The following is a 16,895-nucleotide window of genomic DNA, read 5'->3' on the forward strand; positions in this document are numbered from 1 at the left end:
ACCCAAGAATGGGACGGAGATCTCACTTTTAAGCAACTAACGCTGCTCCTATCGTTAAATTGCTGCGGGGCAGCCATCGGGATCGTGCACAGGCTCCCCCCGATATTTTAACAGAGGTGGTGAGGGAGCGGTGATCACAGTGACCCATAAAATCCAGCCCATGAATTCATTTGCCAGGCACCGTTTTGTCCTAGGAGCGATTAAGGAAGGCAAAGTCAATTCAGCAATAGAACAACAACAACAACAACTTGATTTGACCAAAGTTTTCCAGATATAACAGGGAACTAATAGGATTACAGCCTGATCTTTCAGGGCTGAATTGAGGAAATATTTTTTTCAAGCAGAGGTATGAATACCAAAGTTATTAAGGGATATGAGACAATGTGGGTCTGTGCTGCATAATTTCACTGAATGGAAGGATGGCTTTGAGGGGTTAAAGGGTCTCCTCCTGTTCCTAGGTAAGAAGCCCCATTAGACACTTCACAGGAATGTAGTCAAACTAACCATGACATGGAGCCACAGAAGAAGGTATTAGGACAGATGGCTTAAAGCTTGTTCCAAAAAAGAGGTTTTAAAGAGTGTCTTAACGGAGGTGAGAGAGGTGGAGAGATTTAAGGAAGGGATTCCAGAGCTAGGCAGCTGATGCCATGACCAAAATCAGGAATGCACAAGAGTTCAGAATTAGTGCAGATATTGTGGATGGCTGTGGCGCTGAAGGGAGTCACAGAGGTAGGGAGGGGCAGGGCCATGGAGGGATTTGAAAACAAGAATGAGAATTTTAAGGTTGAGGCATTGACAGATCAGAAACCAAGGTCAGCGAGAACAGATGTGATGAGTGAAAGGGACCAGCTCAAGTTGGGAAGCAAACAACAGAGATTGGAAGAGTTGAGTAGAAAGTAAAAGGAGTGTTGTACACAAATATTCCCAGGGAATGAAGACCTTTGAAGAGTAAACATTAATTAAAATTTTAGAGAAGATACTTTTGCATTTGTTCATTTTCAGCAGCTCATTTTATGCGAAGCCCCTGTAAACTGCGATGATTCTTTAATTGTTGACCTCTATTCCAAAATCAACGATCGCAGGAATCAATTATAATTTTCCACAGGTGAACAGCTTTTTAAGACTTTTCTCATTGTGAAAACATGTAGAACTAAATTTAAAATAGGAACTGCATCATGTGTTTTGTCGGGATTTTCGGATTGCAAGCACACATGCAACCCAGGCCGTGGAGAACCCTTGAGTACGGACTGAAAGATTGTCACCCAAAAACATTTAAAGCCACATTGTTTCATGGTCAGTAAAATGAATCTTTTTAATTTACACAGACTGGAAGTTAAGGATCCATTCAAATGATTTATGCTTTACATCATTTCTTGATTGTCTTTGAAATGACAATTGAAAGCAAAAGCCCAATGGTTGAATGGGGCGGGGAGTGGAGAAGGAGGGTGTAACTTTAACTTGCTGTAGCTGACATTAACTAAGGCAGTAGTGGACTCACCATGGTTTCACTGGTAGAAACATAGAAACAGGGAAAATAGGAGCAGGAGTAGGTCATTCAGACCTTCGAGCCTGCCCCATATTCAATATGTTCGTGGCTGATCCTCTATCTCAACACCATACTCCTGCACTCTCCCCATACCCCTTGACACTTTTAGAGTCCAGAAATCTATCTATTTCCTTCTTAAATATATTCAGTGACTTGACATCCACAGCCCTCTGTGGTAGAGAATTCCATAGGCTCACCACCCTCTGAGTGAAGAAATTTCTCCTCATCTCAGTCCTAAATGGTCAACCCATATCCTGAGATTGCGGCCCCTTGTTCTAGACCCTCCAGTCAGAGGAAACATCGTCCCTGCATCTAGTCTGTCCACCCTGTCAGAATCTTAAATGTTTCAATGAGATCTCCTCTCATTCTTCTAAACTCCAGTCAATACAGGCCTAGTCGGCCCAAGTCGGAGGTCTCTCCTCAAACTACAATCCTGCCATCCCAGGAATCAGTCTAGTGAACCTTTGCTGCACTCCCTCTATGGCAAGTATATCCTTTCTCAGGTAAGGAGACCAAAACTGCACACAATACTCCAGGTGTGGTCTCACCACACACAGCTATAGTAAGACATCCTTGCTCCTGTACTCAAGTTCTCTCACAAAAGAGGCCAACATACCATTTGCCTTCCTAACTGCTTGCTGCATGCTAGCTTTCAGTGTCCAAGCACACCCAGGTCCCTTTAGTACATCAACATTTCCCAATCTATCACTATTTAAATAATACTCTGCCATTCTGTTTTTCCTAATGAAGGGGATAAGTTCACACTCATCCACGTTATACTGCAACTACCATGTATTTGCCCACCCACTCAACCTGTCTTAATCACCTTGAAGCCTCTTAACACCCTCCTCATTGCTTACCAAGTTTTGTGTCGTCAGCAAACTTGGAAATATTACACTTGGATCCCTCATCCAAATCATTGATATATATTGTGAATAGCTGGGGCCCAAGCACTGATCCCTGTGGTACCCTACTAGTTACCGCCTGCCACTCCAATAAAGACCCGTTTATTCCTACTCTCTGTTTCCTGTTTGCTAACCAATTCTCAATCCATGCCAATATTTTACCCCCAACCCCATGTGCTTTAATTTGACACACTAACTTCTTATGTGGGACTTTATTAAAAACTTTCTGAAAATGCAAATATACCACATCCACTGGTTCTCCCTTATCTATTTTGCTATTTACATCCTCAAAGAACTCCAGTAGGTTTGTCAAACATGATTTCCCTTTTAGAAATCCATGTTGACTTTGTCTAATCCCGTTGATATTTTTTAAGTGTCCTGTTATCACATTCTTTATAATGGGCTCTAGCAACTACTGAGGTTGGGCTAACAGGTCTATAATTCTCTGTTTTCTCCCTCCCTCCTTTTTAATTATGTTTGCCACCCTCCAATCTGCTGGGGCTTTCCCAGAATCTGCAGAATTTTGGAAGATGACAACCAACGCATCCATTACTTCCATGGCCACCCCCTTTAGTATCCTGGGATGTAGACTATCAGGCCCTGGGGATTTATTGGCTTTCAGTTTCATTAATTTCTCCAGCACTATTGTTTTAGTAATACTAATTTCCTTCAATTTCTCCTTCTCACTAGACCCTTGGTTCCCTCGCATTTCTGGAAAGTTATTTGTGTCTTCCTCCATGAAGACAGAACTAAAGTAGTTGTTTAATTGCTCTGCCATTTCCTTGTTTCCTATTATAAATTCGCTTGTTTCAGACTATAAGGGACCTACATTTGTCTTCACTAATCTTTATCTTTTTACATACTTATTGAAGCTTTTAGAGTCTGCTTTTATGTTCCTTGCAAGTTTACTCTCATACTTTATTTTTCGCCTCTTAATCAATCTCTTGGTCCTCCTTTGCTGAATTCTAAACTTCCCCCAATCCTCAGGCTTGCTACTTTTTCTAGCAACTTTATATGACTCCTCTTTAGATCTAATAGTATCCTTAATTTATTTTGTTAGTCATGGTTGGGCCACTTTTCCTATTGTACTTTTGCGCCAGAAAGGAATGTAAAACTGTTGCAATTCATACATTCGTCCCTTAAAAATTAGCCATTGTCTATCCACCTTCATGCCTTTTAATGAACTTTCTCAATCTATCTTAGCCAACTCGTGCCTCATACCTTCATAGTTTCCTTTGTTAAGATTTAGGGCCTTTGCTTCAGATCAGACTACTTCACTTTCCATCCTAATGAAGAATTACATCAGGTTATGATCACTGTTCCCTAAAGGACCCCACACTACAAGATTATTTATTAAATCCTTTTCATTACACAACACCAAATCTAGTAATGCCTGTTCCCTAGTCATTTCCTAGACATACTAATGTAAAAAAAAATCTCATACACACTTCAGAAATTCATTCAACATAGTATTATTGCTAATTTGGTTTGCCCAGTCTATATGTAAATTAAAGTTACCCATTATTACTGTAGCACCCATGTTACATGCATCTCCAATTTCCTGTTTAATGCCATCCCCAACCTTACCACTGCTGTTTAGAGGCCTATACATAGAAACAGAGAAACTAGGAGCAGGAGTAGCTCATTCGACCCTTCGAGCCTGCTCCGCCATTCATTATGATCATGGCTTATCATTCAACTCAATAGCCTGCTCCCGCTTTCTCCCCATATCCTTTGATCCCTTTCACCCCAAGAGCTACATCTAACTCCTTCTTGAAAACATATAATGTTTTGCCCTAACTGCTTTCTGTGATAACGAATTCCACAGGCTCACCACTCTCTGGGTGAAGAAATTTCTCCTCATCTCAGTCCTAAATGATCTACCCCGTATCCTCAGACTGTGACCCCTGGTTATGACTCCCCCACCATCAGGAACATCCTTCCTGCATCTACCCTGTCTAGTCCTGTTAGAATTTTATAGGTTTCTATGAGATCCCCTCCTCATTCTTCTGAACTCCAGCGAATATAATCCTAATCGACTCAATCTCTCCTCATATGTCAGTCCCGCCATCCCAGGAATCAGTCTGGTAAACCTTCGCTGCACTCCCTCTACAGCAAGTACATCCTTCCTCAGATAAGGAGACCAAAACTGCACACAATATTCCAGGTGTGGTCTCACCAAGGCCCTGTACAATTGCAGCAAGACATCCCTGTTCCTATACTCGAATCCTCTGGCTATGAAGGCTAACATACCATTTGCCTTCTTTACCGCCTGCTGCACCTGCATGCTTACCTTCAGCGACTGGTGTACAAGGACACCCAGGTCTCGTTGCACATTCCCCTCTCTCAATTTAGAGCCATTCAGATAATAATCTGCCTTCCTGCTTTTGCTACCAAAATGGATAACCTCACATTTATCCACATTATACTGCATCAGCCATGCATTTGCCCACTCATTCAGCTTGTCCAAATCACACTGAAGCATCTCTGCATCCTCCTCACAGTTCACCCTCTCATCCAGCTTTGTGTCATCTGCAAATTTGGAGATATTACATTTAATTCCCTCATCTAAATCATTAATATATATTGTGAATAACTGGGGTCCCAGCACCGATCCCTGCAGTACCCCACTAGTCACTGCCTGCCATTCGGAAAAAGACCCATTTGTTCCTACTCTTTGTTTCCTGTCTGCCAACCAGTTTTCTACCCATCTCAATACACTACCCCCAATCCCATGCGCTTTAATTTTACATGCCAATCTCTTATGTGGGATTTTGTCGAAAGCCTTCTGAAAGTCCAAATAAACCACATCCACTGGCTCCCCCTCATCAACTCTACGAGTTACATCCTCGAAAAATTCCAGTAGATTTGTCAAGCATGATTTCCCTTTCATAAATCCATGCTGACTCTGTCCAATTCTGCCACTGTTTTCCACATGTTCAGCTATTAAATCTTTTATAATGGGCTCTAGAATTTTCCCCGCTACCGACGTCAGGCTGACTGGTCTATAATTCCCTATTTTCTCTCTGCTTCCCTTTTTAAATATTGGGGTTACATTAGCGACCCTCAAATCTGTAGGAACTGTTCCAGAGTCTATAGAATCTCGGAAGATGACCACCAATGCATCCACTATTTCTAGGGCCACTTCCTTAAGTACTCTGGGGTGTAGATTATCAGGCCCTGGGGATTTATCGGCCTTCAATCTCATCAATTTCCCCAACACCATTTTCCTACTAATACTGATTTCTTTCAGTTCCTCCCTCTCACTAATCCCTGTGCTCCCCAACATTTCTGGTATGTTATTAAGTGTCCTCCTTTGTGAAGACAGAACCAAAGTATGTACTTAGTTGGTCAGCCATTTCTTTGTTCCCCATTATAAATTCCCTGTTTCTGACTGTAAGGAACCTACATTTGTCTTCACCAATCTTTTTCTCTTCACATACCTATAGAAACATTTACAGTCAGTTTTTATGTTCCCCGCAAGCTTACTCTGGTACTCTATTTTCCCCTTCTTAATCAATCCCTTGGTCCTCATTTGCTGAATTCTAAACTGCTCCCAATCCTCAGGTCTGTTGGTTTTTCTAGCCAATTTGTATGCCTCTTCCTTGCATCTAATACTATCTCTAATTTCCCTTGTAAGCCATGGTTTGGCCACCTTTCCTGTTTTACTTTTGTGCCTGACAGGAATAAACAATTGTTGCAGTTCACCCATATGCTCTTTGAATGTTTGCCATTGCCTATCCACCGTCATCCCTTTAAGTAATGTTTCCCAATCCATCATAGACAACTCACACTTCATACCATCATTGTTTCCTTTATGAAGATTCAGGACCCAAGTCTCAGAATCAACTACGTCACTCTCCATCTTGATGAAGAATTCTATCATATTATGGTCGCTCATCCCCAAGGGTCCTCGCACAACTAGATTGCCAATTATTCCTTTCTCGTTACACAATACCCAGTTGAGGATGGCCTGTTCTCTTGTTGGTTCCTCAATGTATTGGTCCAGAAAACATCCCGTATACACTCCAGGAATTCCCCCTCTACGGTATTGTTACTAATTTGATTTGCCCAATCTATATGCATATTAAAATCACCCATAATTACAGATGTTCCTTTATTACATGCGTCTCTAATTTCCTGTTTAATGCCATTCCCAACATCACCACTACAGTTTGGAGGTCTGTATACAACCCCCACTAACGTTTTTTGCCCCTTAGTGTTTCGCAGCTCTACCCATACAGATTCCACATCGTCGGAGCTAATATCTTTCCTCACTATTGCATTAATTTCCTCTTTAACCAGCAATGCAACTCCACTGCCTTTTCCTTTTTGTTTGTCCTTCCTAAATACTGAATACCCCTGGATGTTCAGTTCCCATCCCAGGTCACCCTGCAGCTATGTCTCCGTAATCCCGACTATATCATACCTGTTTACATCTATTTGTGTGGTTAATTCGTCCACTTTATTGCGAATGCTCCTCGTGTTCAGGCACAAAGCCTTAAGGCTTATCTTTTTAACATTACTTGTCCCGTTCCCACTATTTTTCACTGAGGGCCCTGTTTGATTCTTGCCCTTGATTTCTCTGCCTATCACTTTTCTTATTCTGCTTTCTATCTTTTGTTCTTGTCTTTGATTCCCCTTTCTCTGACTCCTTGCATAGGTTCCCATCCCCCTGCCATTTTAGTTTAAACCCTCCCCAACCACTCTAGCAAATGTTCCCCCTAGGACATCAGTCCCGGTCCTGCCCAGGTGTAACCCGTCCAGTTTGTACTGGTCCCACCTCCCCCAGAACTGGTCCCAATGCCCCAGGAATCTGAACCCCTCCCCTTCACACTATCTCTTCAGCCACATATTCATCCAATATATCCTGCTATTCCTACTCTGACTGCACGTGGCACTGGTAGTAATCCTGAGATCACTACCTTTGAGGTCCTACTTTTCAACTTACTTCCTAACTCCCTATATTCTGCATTTAGGACCTCATCCCTTTTTTTTACCCATGTCGTTTGTACCAATGTGTACCATGACCACTGGCTGTTCACCCTCTCCCTTCAGAATGTCCTCTAGCCGCTCTGAGACATCCTTGACCCTAGTACCAGGGAGGCAACTTACCATCCTGGAGTCTCGTTTGTGGCCACAGAAATGCCTATCTATTCCCCTCACAACTGAATCCCCTACAACTATTGCATTCCCACACTTTTTACTCCTCCCCTGTGCAGCAGAGCCAACTGCGGTGCAGTGAATTTGACTGTTGTTGCTTTCTCCTGAGAGGCCATTCCCCCAACAGTATCCAAAGCGGGACATGTGTTTTGCATGGGAATAGCCACAGGAGATTCCTGCACTGCCTGCCTAGTCCTCTTGCTTTGCCTGGTGATCACCCATTCCCTTCCCGCCTGTGGACTCTTAGCCTGCGGTGTGGCCACCTCTCTATACGTGCTATCCACGATACCCTCCACCTTATGGATGCTCCACAGTGTCCCCAGCCACCACTCCAGCTCCAAAACCCGGGCTTCCAGGAGCTGCAGCTGGAGACACTTCCCGCACACATGCTGGTCCCGGGCACTGGAAATGTACCCGACTTCCCACATAGAGCAGGAGGAGCACACCACAGCTTTGAGCTCTCCTGCCATAACTTACCCCTTTAAATTAAATTAAACCTTTTGGAAGATACTTAATACCAATTACTCTCGGGCCCTTCTTCCCTGCTCCTCGTTGTTACAGAATATAGCCCCTACTAACGATGAACCACAAAACAAGACCTTAAAAACTATAAGTAATCAAACTAGTAAATGATTACCCTGCCATACTCATGGTTCTCAAAGGATCACCTCGTTCCCTCCTCACCGAACTCCCTCAGTCACCCCTGCTCTCCCAGCTTGTCTTCAACTCTCGACTCCTCTCGCGCTCCTTTTCAATTCTTTTTTTTTTGCAAAAATATACTTTATTCATAAAATATCTTCAATCACATTCCAAACCATTTCAAAAACTCCATTACAAGGGTACAATCCAGGTTAAACTTTTACAAAATGTATCACCAGGTGCATCAGTACAAACAATATTACAATCATTTACAACCTTTCATTTTGAGCTGTACAGCCCGAGGGGGTTTAAACAGTTCCCAGTCTCTCGGTGCGCTGTGGCAGAAAGGTCTTAGACAGCGACCCTTCCCCATTGCGCCTTTGTGGCAGCTGCCCCAAGCTTTAGTGCGTCCCTCAGCACGTAGTCCTGGACTTTGGATTGTGCCAGTCCGCAACAATCGGTCGGGGACAACTCTTTGTGCTGGAAGACCAACAAGTTTCGGGCAGACCAAAGCGCGTCTTTCACCGAGTTGATGATCCTCCAGCTGCAGTTGATGTTTGTCTCGGTGTGTGTCCCTGGGAACAGCCCGTAGAGCACAGAGTCCTGTGTCACAGAACTGCTCGGGATGAACCTCGACAGAAACCACTGCATCTCTCTCCAGACTTTCTTTGCAAAGGCACAATCCACAAGGAGGTGAACAACGGTCTCTTCCCCACCACAGCCACCTCGAGGGCAACGTGCAGAGGGGGTGAGACTCCTGGCGTGTAGGAAGGATCTGACGGGGAGGGCCTTTCTCACCACCAGCCAAGCCACGTCTTGGTGCTTGTTGGAAAGTTCTGGCGATGAGGCATTCTGCCAAATGACTTTGACAGTCTGCTCGGGGAACCATCCCACAGGGTCCACCCTCTCCTTTTCCCTCAGGGCCTCTAGGACGTTACGTGCTGACCACTGCCTGATGGACTTGTGGTCAAAGGTGTTTTTCTGCATAAATTTTTCCACCAGGGACAGGTGGTACGGCACGGTCCAACTACTTGGAGCGTTCCGCGGCAGCGTGGCCAGACCCATCCTTCGCAACACCGGGGACAGGTAGAACCTCAGCACGTAGTGACACTTCGTGTTTGCGTACTGAGGGTCTACGCACCGCTTGATGCAGCCACACACAAAGGTGGCCATCAGTATGAGGGCGATGTTGGGCACGTTTTTTCCCCCTTTATCTAGAGGCTTGTACATCGCGTCCCTGCGGACAGGATCCATTTTCGACCTCCAGATAAAGTGGAAGATGGCTCAAGTGATCGCCATCGCGCAGGAGTCTGGAATGGGCCAGACCTGCGCCACGTACAGCAACAGCGAGAGTGCCTCACACCTGATGACCAGGTTCTTACCCGCAATGGAGAGGGAGCGTCGCTCCCACATGCCCAGTTTCCTTTTCACCATAGACACTCGCTCCTTCCAGTTTCTAACGCATGCCCTGGTCCCTCCAAACCATATCCCCAGCACCTTCAGGCCGTCAGCCCTGACAATGAAGGGGACAAAGGATCGGTCAGCCCAGTTCCCAAAGAACATGGCCTCGCTCTTCCCACGATTTACCTTGGCTCCCGAGGCCAGTTCGAACTGGTCGCAGATGTGGATCAGTCTGCGCACCGACAGCGGATCCGAGCAGAAGACGGCAACGTCGTCCATGTACAGGGAGGCTTTTACCTGAGTGCCTCCACTGCCTGGGATCGTCACTCCTCTTATGCCCGGACCCTTCCTGATGGACTCGGCAAAGGGTTCTATGCAACACACGAAAAGAACAGGCGAGAGAGGACAGCCCTGCCTGACTCCAGATTTAATCGGAAAGCTATCTGTTTCCCACCCATTGATTGAGACTGCGCTACTGATGTTAGTGTAGAGCAGTTGGATCCAATTTCGAATTCCCTCCCCAAACCCCATTTTGGAGAGCACATCCACCATGTAGGTGTGCGATATTCTGTCAAAGGCCTTCTCCTGATCCAAGCTGATGAGGCAGGTATCCACACCCCTGTCCTGTACATAGGCAATCGTATCCCTGAGCAGCACGAGGCTGTCAGAGATCTTCCTGCCTGGCACAGTGCAGGTCTGGTCAGGGTGAATCACCAATTCCAGAGCGGATTTGACCCGATTGGCGATGACCTTGGAGCGCTCCTTTTCAATTCCCGACTCATGCTCGTCTTCAACTCCCGACTCCTCTAAGTGCTGCTGACTGCCTGTCCCAGAGTCCTCCTCTTGCACTCTCCTCTAAGTGCTACTGACTGCCTGTCCCAGAGTCCTCCTCTCGCACTCTCCAAAGTCAAAGGTAGTCCTGTGACACCAGTTACATGGAGAGGCCATAGAAGCTGGGTCTGTTCTCCTGAGGGCAGAGAAGGTTAAGAAGATGCTTAACAGAGGTGTCCAAAATCATAAAGGGTTTTAACAGAGTAAATGTTTCTACTGATGGAAGAGTCAGTATGCAGGAGACACAGGTTTAAGGTGATTGACAAAAGAACTAGAGAGGTCATGAAGAGAACATTTTTTATGCAGCAAGTTGTTGTGATCTGGAATGCACTGCCTGAAAGAGCGGTGAAAGCAGATTCAATAATAACTTTCGAAAGAGAATTGGATAAATTGTCAAGGTGAAAGTTTTGCAGGGACTGTGGGGGAAAAGCAAGGAAATGGAACAAATTCAATCGTTTCTTTTCAAAGAGCTGATCCAAACATGACCTCTGTTAGGTCATTCAGTGATTTTATGACCATATTTGAAGAGTTTCGATGTGTTCTCTTGGTGTCCAGGGCCAAACTTGATTTCCTCAAACATCACCACCAAAAATAAGGGGTTATTTTGTCATTTATTTCATTTTCGGCCTGTGGGATCTTGCTGTGCAGAAACTACCTGTTGTATTTACCTGAAAAAGCACAAAACAATATACGACGGGTCATCAGTGAACTCTGGAACATAGGAACATTCAGCCCTTTGAATTTGTCCCACCAATCGGTTAGATTATGGTTGATCTGTATCTTAACTCCACATGCCTGCCTTGGTTCAGTAACGCTCAGTGCCCCTGCTTAACAAAAGACCTATTAATCTCAGTTTGGATTTGATTTGATTCTCCGGCTTCAGTGACTTTTTAGGGGAGAAAGTTCTAGATTTGCTCTGCCCTTTGCCTGAAGAAGTTCTTCCGGACATCACCCCTGAACAACCTGGTGCTAATTTTAACGTTCTGCCCCCTAATTGTGGACTCCGCCCCCCCCCACCCCACCAGAGGAGATAGTTTCTGGCTACCCTTTAAACATCTTAACCACGTCATTTGGATCACCCGTTAATCTTCTACACTCAAGGAGAGGGTATGGTCAGATATTCTGAGGAGGTGAAGAGATACTTCCTTTATTTAAAGTCATTGCAGCTCTCAGAAAGACACGTCCTGTGTGCTTCACTCTTGACCTTCACTTTGCAGCCCTGGTGAATCTCAATCTCAGTAACAGAACTCAGGAGATCAGCAGCTAAGATGCATCGCTGTCGCGTTGGTTGTAAAACTCTCCTGGCGGACTGTCAAATGTAATATATATATTTATATATACACACACGCACACACGTATACACACATATATATAATTGTATATACGCCATAGGATAGTAGTTATATTACTGGACTAGCGCGACAGAAGTCTGGATCAACATTCTGGAGACATGGGTTCCAATCCCACCAAGCCAGCTGGGGAATTTAAATTCAATTAAATAAATAACTCTGAAATAAAAATGTTGGGCTGAATTTTAGGGGGCTCTGTTATCCCCGCACCCCCCTCCCCCACGCCAGCTGAAACGTCAATGGGGAAAGCCCACCCACGACCCCAGTGGCTGCCCTGAACTAATTTAATGCTGGGAGCAGCGTTATTTGCTTCAAGGCGAGGAAGTCCCGCCTTAGGGACCCAGCGGCCAATTGGGTTGTAGTGCAAGCAGCGCCAGCCAGGGGCGGTGGCCACTGCTGGGACTACAGGCAATCCCCATTGCTGTCGAGCCGGGAAGGACAGGTAAGTCCAAGGTCAAGGGTCGCAACAAGAGGTTAAGCAGGGCGTTGGGGTTTGCGGGTTCATGAAGCCAGGGGGTAGGGTTGAAGGGGGGGAATTACCTTAGGCCGGGTTTATCCTATGGGTCCAGGACAATCAAAGTAGAGGCTCAGGGACGGGCGGATTGCCTGACACCCTCCCCAGCCCCCATAATTTTTCAGGCAGGTCAGGGGCAGGCGGGCAGCAGGCAGGCCACTCGCTGGGTTTTACATGCCCCATTGCCTTCATACCTGACATCAGGTGAGCGTAAATTCCAGCCCCTTGTCTCAATAATAGTGATCTGAGTGAAATTCCCGTAATAGTGAATTAATGAAATACTGAAATTACTGGATTGTCGGAAAAAAAAACATCTAGTTCACTCATGTCCTTAAGGGAAAGAAATCTGCCATCCTTATCTGATCTGGCCTACATGTGACCCCAGACTCATGGCAATGTGGTTGACTCTGTTATGAAGAAGGGAGAGATGTGGGATAATTCCCCCATTTTTTCAGCTCTCAATTGATCGCACCGCAATGTGCTTTGAAGGAGGAATGCTTTAACCCCTTGAGTCCGGTGACTTTTAATAGCAAACACTACATAGGAACAAAGGGCTTAGAAGCAGGAGTAGGCCATTCGGCCCTTCAAGCCTGCTCCACCATTCAATAAAATCATGGCTGATTAGGCTGTGGGCTCAGCTTCACTCTCCTGTCTGCACCCCCACAACCCTTGACTCCCGTATCTAACAAAAATCTCTCTAACTCAGCCTTGAATAAATTTGAAGACTCAGCCTTCACTACCACCTGGGGAGGAGAATTCTAAAGACTAATGACCCCCTGGGAGAAAACATTTCTCCTAATCTCTGTCTTAAAAGGGAGAGCTCTTATTCTTAAACTATGCCCCTGAGTCCTAGTTCTCCCAGAAGAGGAAACATCCTCCCAGTCTCCACCCTATCCAGTCCCCTCAAGATCTTATCTGTTTCATTTGACCAAGTGTGGCATCAAGGAGCCCTAGCAAAACTGGAGTCAATGGGAATCAGGGGGGAAACCCTCCACTGGTTGGAGTCATACTTAGTACAAAGGAAGATGGTTGTGGTTGTTGGAGGTCAATCATCTCAGCTCCAGGACATCACTGCAGGAGTTCCTCAGGGTAGTGTCCTCAGCCCAACCATCTTCAGCTGCTTCATCAATGATCTTCCTTCCATTGTAAGGTCTGAAGTGGGGATGTTCACTGATGATTGCAGAATGTTCAGCACCATTTTCGACTCCTCAGATACTGAAGCAGTCCATGTCTAAATGCAGCAAGACCTGGACAATATCCAGGCTTGGGCTGACAAGTGGCAAGTAACATTTGCGCCATACAAGTGTCAGGCAATGGCCTTCTCCAACCATAGAATCCAACCATCGCACCTTGATGTTCAATGGCATTACCATCACTGAATCCCACGCTATCAACATCCTGGGGGTTACCTTTGACCAGAAACTAAACTGGACTAGCCATATAAATATTGTGGCTACAAGAGCAGGCCAGAGGCTAAGAATCGTGCGACGAGTAACTCACCTCCTGACTCCCCAAAGCCTGTCCACCATCTACAAGTCACTAGTCAGGAGTGTGATGGAATACTCCCCACTTGCCTGGATGAGTGCAGCTCCCACAACACTCAAGAAGCTGGACACCATCCAGGACAAAGCAGTTCACTTGATTGGCACCACATCCACAAACATTGACTCCCTCCACCACCGACGCACATTAGCAGCAGTGCATCTACAACGTGCACTGCAGGAATTCACCAAGGCTCCTTAGACAGCACCTTCCAAACCCAGACCACTACCACCTAGAAGGTCAAGGGCAGCAGATAGATGGGAACACCACCACTCAGAGGTTCCCATCCAAGTCACTCACCATCCTGACTTGGAAATATATCACCGTTCCTTCACTGTCGCTGGGTCAAAATCCTGGAACTCCCTCCCTAACAGCACTGTGGGTGTAGCTACACCACATGGACTGCAGCGATTCAAGAAAGCAGCTCACCACCACCACCTTCTCAAGGGCAATTAGGGATGAGCAATAAATGCCGGCCTAGCCAGCGAAGCCCACATCCTATGAATGAATTTTTTAAAAATGTGCTAGGGCACCCAGATCCCTCTGTACCACCGAGTTCTGCAATCTTTCTCCTTTAAAATAGTGTACTGCTTTTCTATTCCTCCTGCCAAAGTGGACAAGTTCACATGTACCCATGTTATACTCCATCTGCCAAATTTTTGTCTGCTTACTTAACCCATCAATTCCCTTTGCAGACTCCCTACCTCCTCTTGACCCCTTGCCCTCCTACCTATCTTAGCCATCAGCCCATTTAACTACATGCATTCAGTCCCATCATCCAAGTCACACAGTTTTTTTTGTTAAGTTTAAAGCAAAAGAAAGGATTAAACATTTATTTTTCACAACACAACAAATACCCACTCCTCATTCACACACACGCACACACAAGGAAAGATGATTTCTAAAGATTGTCTTAAATAGTTTAAAAAGGTACTTATAATCAGTCCTCGAGATAGTAGTTGAAACATTGCAAGCCTGAAGGATTCTATCTTGATGCACTAAAAATGAATGTCGGAGGTTTCTAGTGACGAATTCACATTGGTTTACCCAAAACTAAAGAGCCTCGCATTGGGGTGAATGTGCCACAAACGAAGATGATCCATGTCCCCAGAGCAATATTAACATGGAGGTCTACGGTTGCCAATGCCCTCTCAGGGCATGGGACCTGAAGAAGAAGAAGAAGAAAGCTCTGATCGTAACAAATTTCTACAACTGATATTCCATGACTGAAGGTTAACTGAGTTTCATTCACTTCTCAGGTGCTATTTTTTTGGTCTCTCAGTTGTGATTGACCAAGTAATTTAAGGTCAGGTCAGCAGTATGGAGGGTATAAAGCTGTGCAGTCGAAAAATATCCAAAGGAAATGAAGACCTTTAAAAAGTAAATGTTATTTTATTAGAGTTTAGAGAATCTGCTATCTGATGTGTTAAATATTTTAACACAAAGGTGAGGACAGATGAAGAAGGCTTTTGAACTAAGTTGTTCTTCCTTAACAACCTGTACATGTTGACCATGTGTTTTTACAATCAAAATGTCAGCTTATCATGGAATAGCACAGTAAGGAAGGAGGCCATTTGGCTCATCAAGTCTATGCTGGCTCTGCAAACCAACGTATTATTTACTTCCTTTTAAGGTATGGATTACTTTTCAACCATGTTAATATTTTGTTATTCCTTTTATGTTAATGAATATAGACTGGTTGCTCAGTGGGCCTGAGTGTGGAGCCTGTCTCATGGTGGCAACACTGAACATCAAAGGGGAGCAGTACCCTGGCTGAAGCCACATGCGGACGCAAAGCAGGATGGGTAATTTTGTCAAGATACAGCCTTGCCAGAATTAGCAAATTTATTAGCAAAATAAATTAAACTGTGCAGACTGGCCGCGAACTGTGAGAACGATAGACCCCTGTTGTGCTTGTTAGAAGTAGTAAAGATGCCTGTCTATGCCAGCCTGGGGATTAATAACCATGTAAGAGATAACAAAGCAGAGTCAGGCTGGTTCTATTCCTTCAAGCATGGTCTTGTGAGAGGCCCAGGACATAAGAACAAGGGAAAATGTAATGATCTAATTGAAAACCAATTAAATGTGCTAAAAACAGGTATTACCTTACATGGCACAGGACCACAGAGAAAAAAAAGCTTTAAAGAAAGAAGCCAGAGAAACATCTTTGCTGCAGTGAGTTAGAGTGATTTGGCCAGTCACTCAGAAGTTGGGCAGGGAGGACTCGTCATCAGATTGATCACTGAGGTGGACTCTGGTTCGCAGGGGGAGCTAAGCAACCGGTATTATCGTGAGGTTGTACCATTGCTTCGTGGTTGAATAAAGGTGTATCACCTTTGGTGGAACCTCTTTTAAGTTGTTGTGTTTGTCATTAATATCCAGAGTAGAGACAAGAACCTTTAGACCAGGTATAGGGTCATCCACTCTTGCACAGAATGATCCAGTTCAACACTCTCCCCCATCCCTTTCCCCACAACCTCTGCAATGTTTTCTCCTTCAAATATTTATCCAATTCCGTTTTTAGGATTACTATTGAATCTGCTTCACAAAGAAAAACTTATTTGCTCGAAAGGTTATGCTAAGTCTCTATAAAACACTAGTTAGGCCTAAACTGGAGCGTTGTGTCCAAATCTGGGCATCCACACTTTAGAGGATGTCAAGGCCCAGGGGTGCAGAGGAGATTTATGAGAGTGACACCAGGGAGGTGGGACCTCAGTTACGTGGAGGGACTGGAGAAGCTGGGATTGCTTTCCTCAGAGAAGAGAAGGTTAAGAGAACATTTGACAGAGGTATTCAAATTCATTAATGGCTCTCTTTTTAATGGTTTTAATAAGAGTAAATAAGAATGACCTGTTTCCAGCGCCAGAAGGCTTGGTAACCAGAGGACACAGATTTAAGATGAATAACAAAAATTCCAGAGGCAACATAATGAAATATTGGCTTCTGCTGAGTGTTTTTATGATCTGGGATGCTCTGCATGGAAGAATGGCCAAAGCAGATTCAAT

Source organism: Cetorhinus maximus, chromosome 8 (genome assembly GCF_964194155.1).
Source record: "Cetorhinus maximus chromosome 8, sCetMax3.hap1.1, whole genome shotgun sequence".
NCBI lineage: Eukaryota > Metazoa > Chordata > Chondrichthyes > Lamniformes > Cetorhinidae > Cetorhinus > Cetorhinus maximus.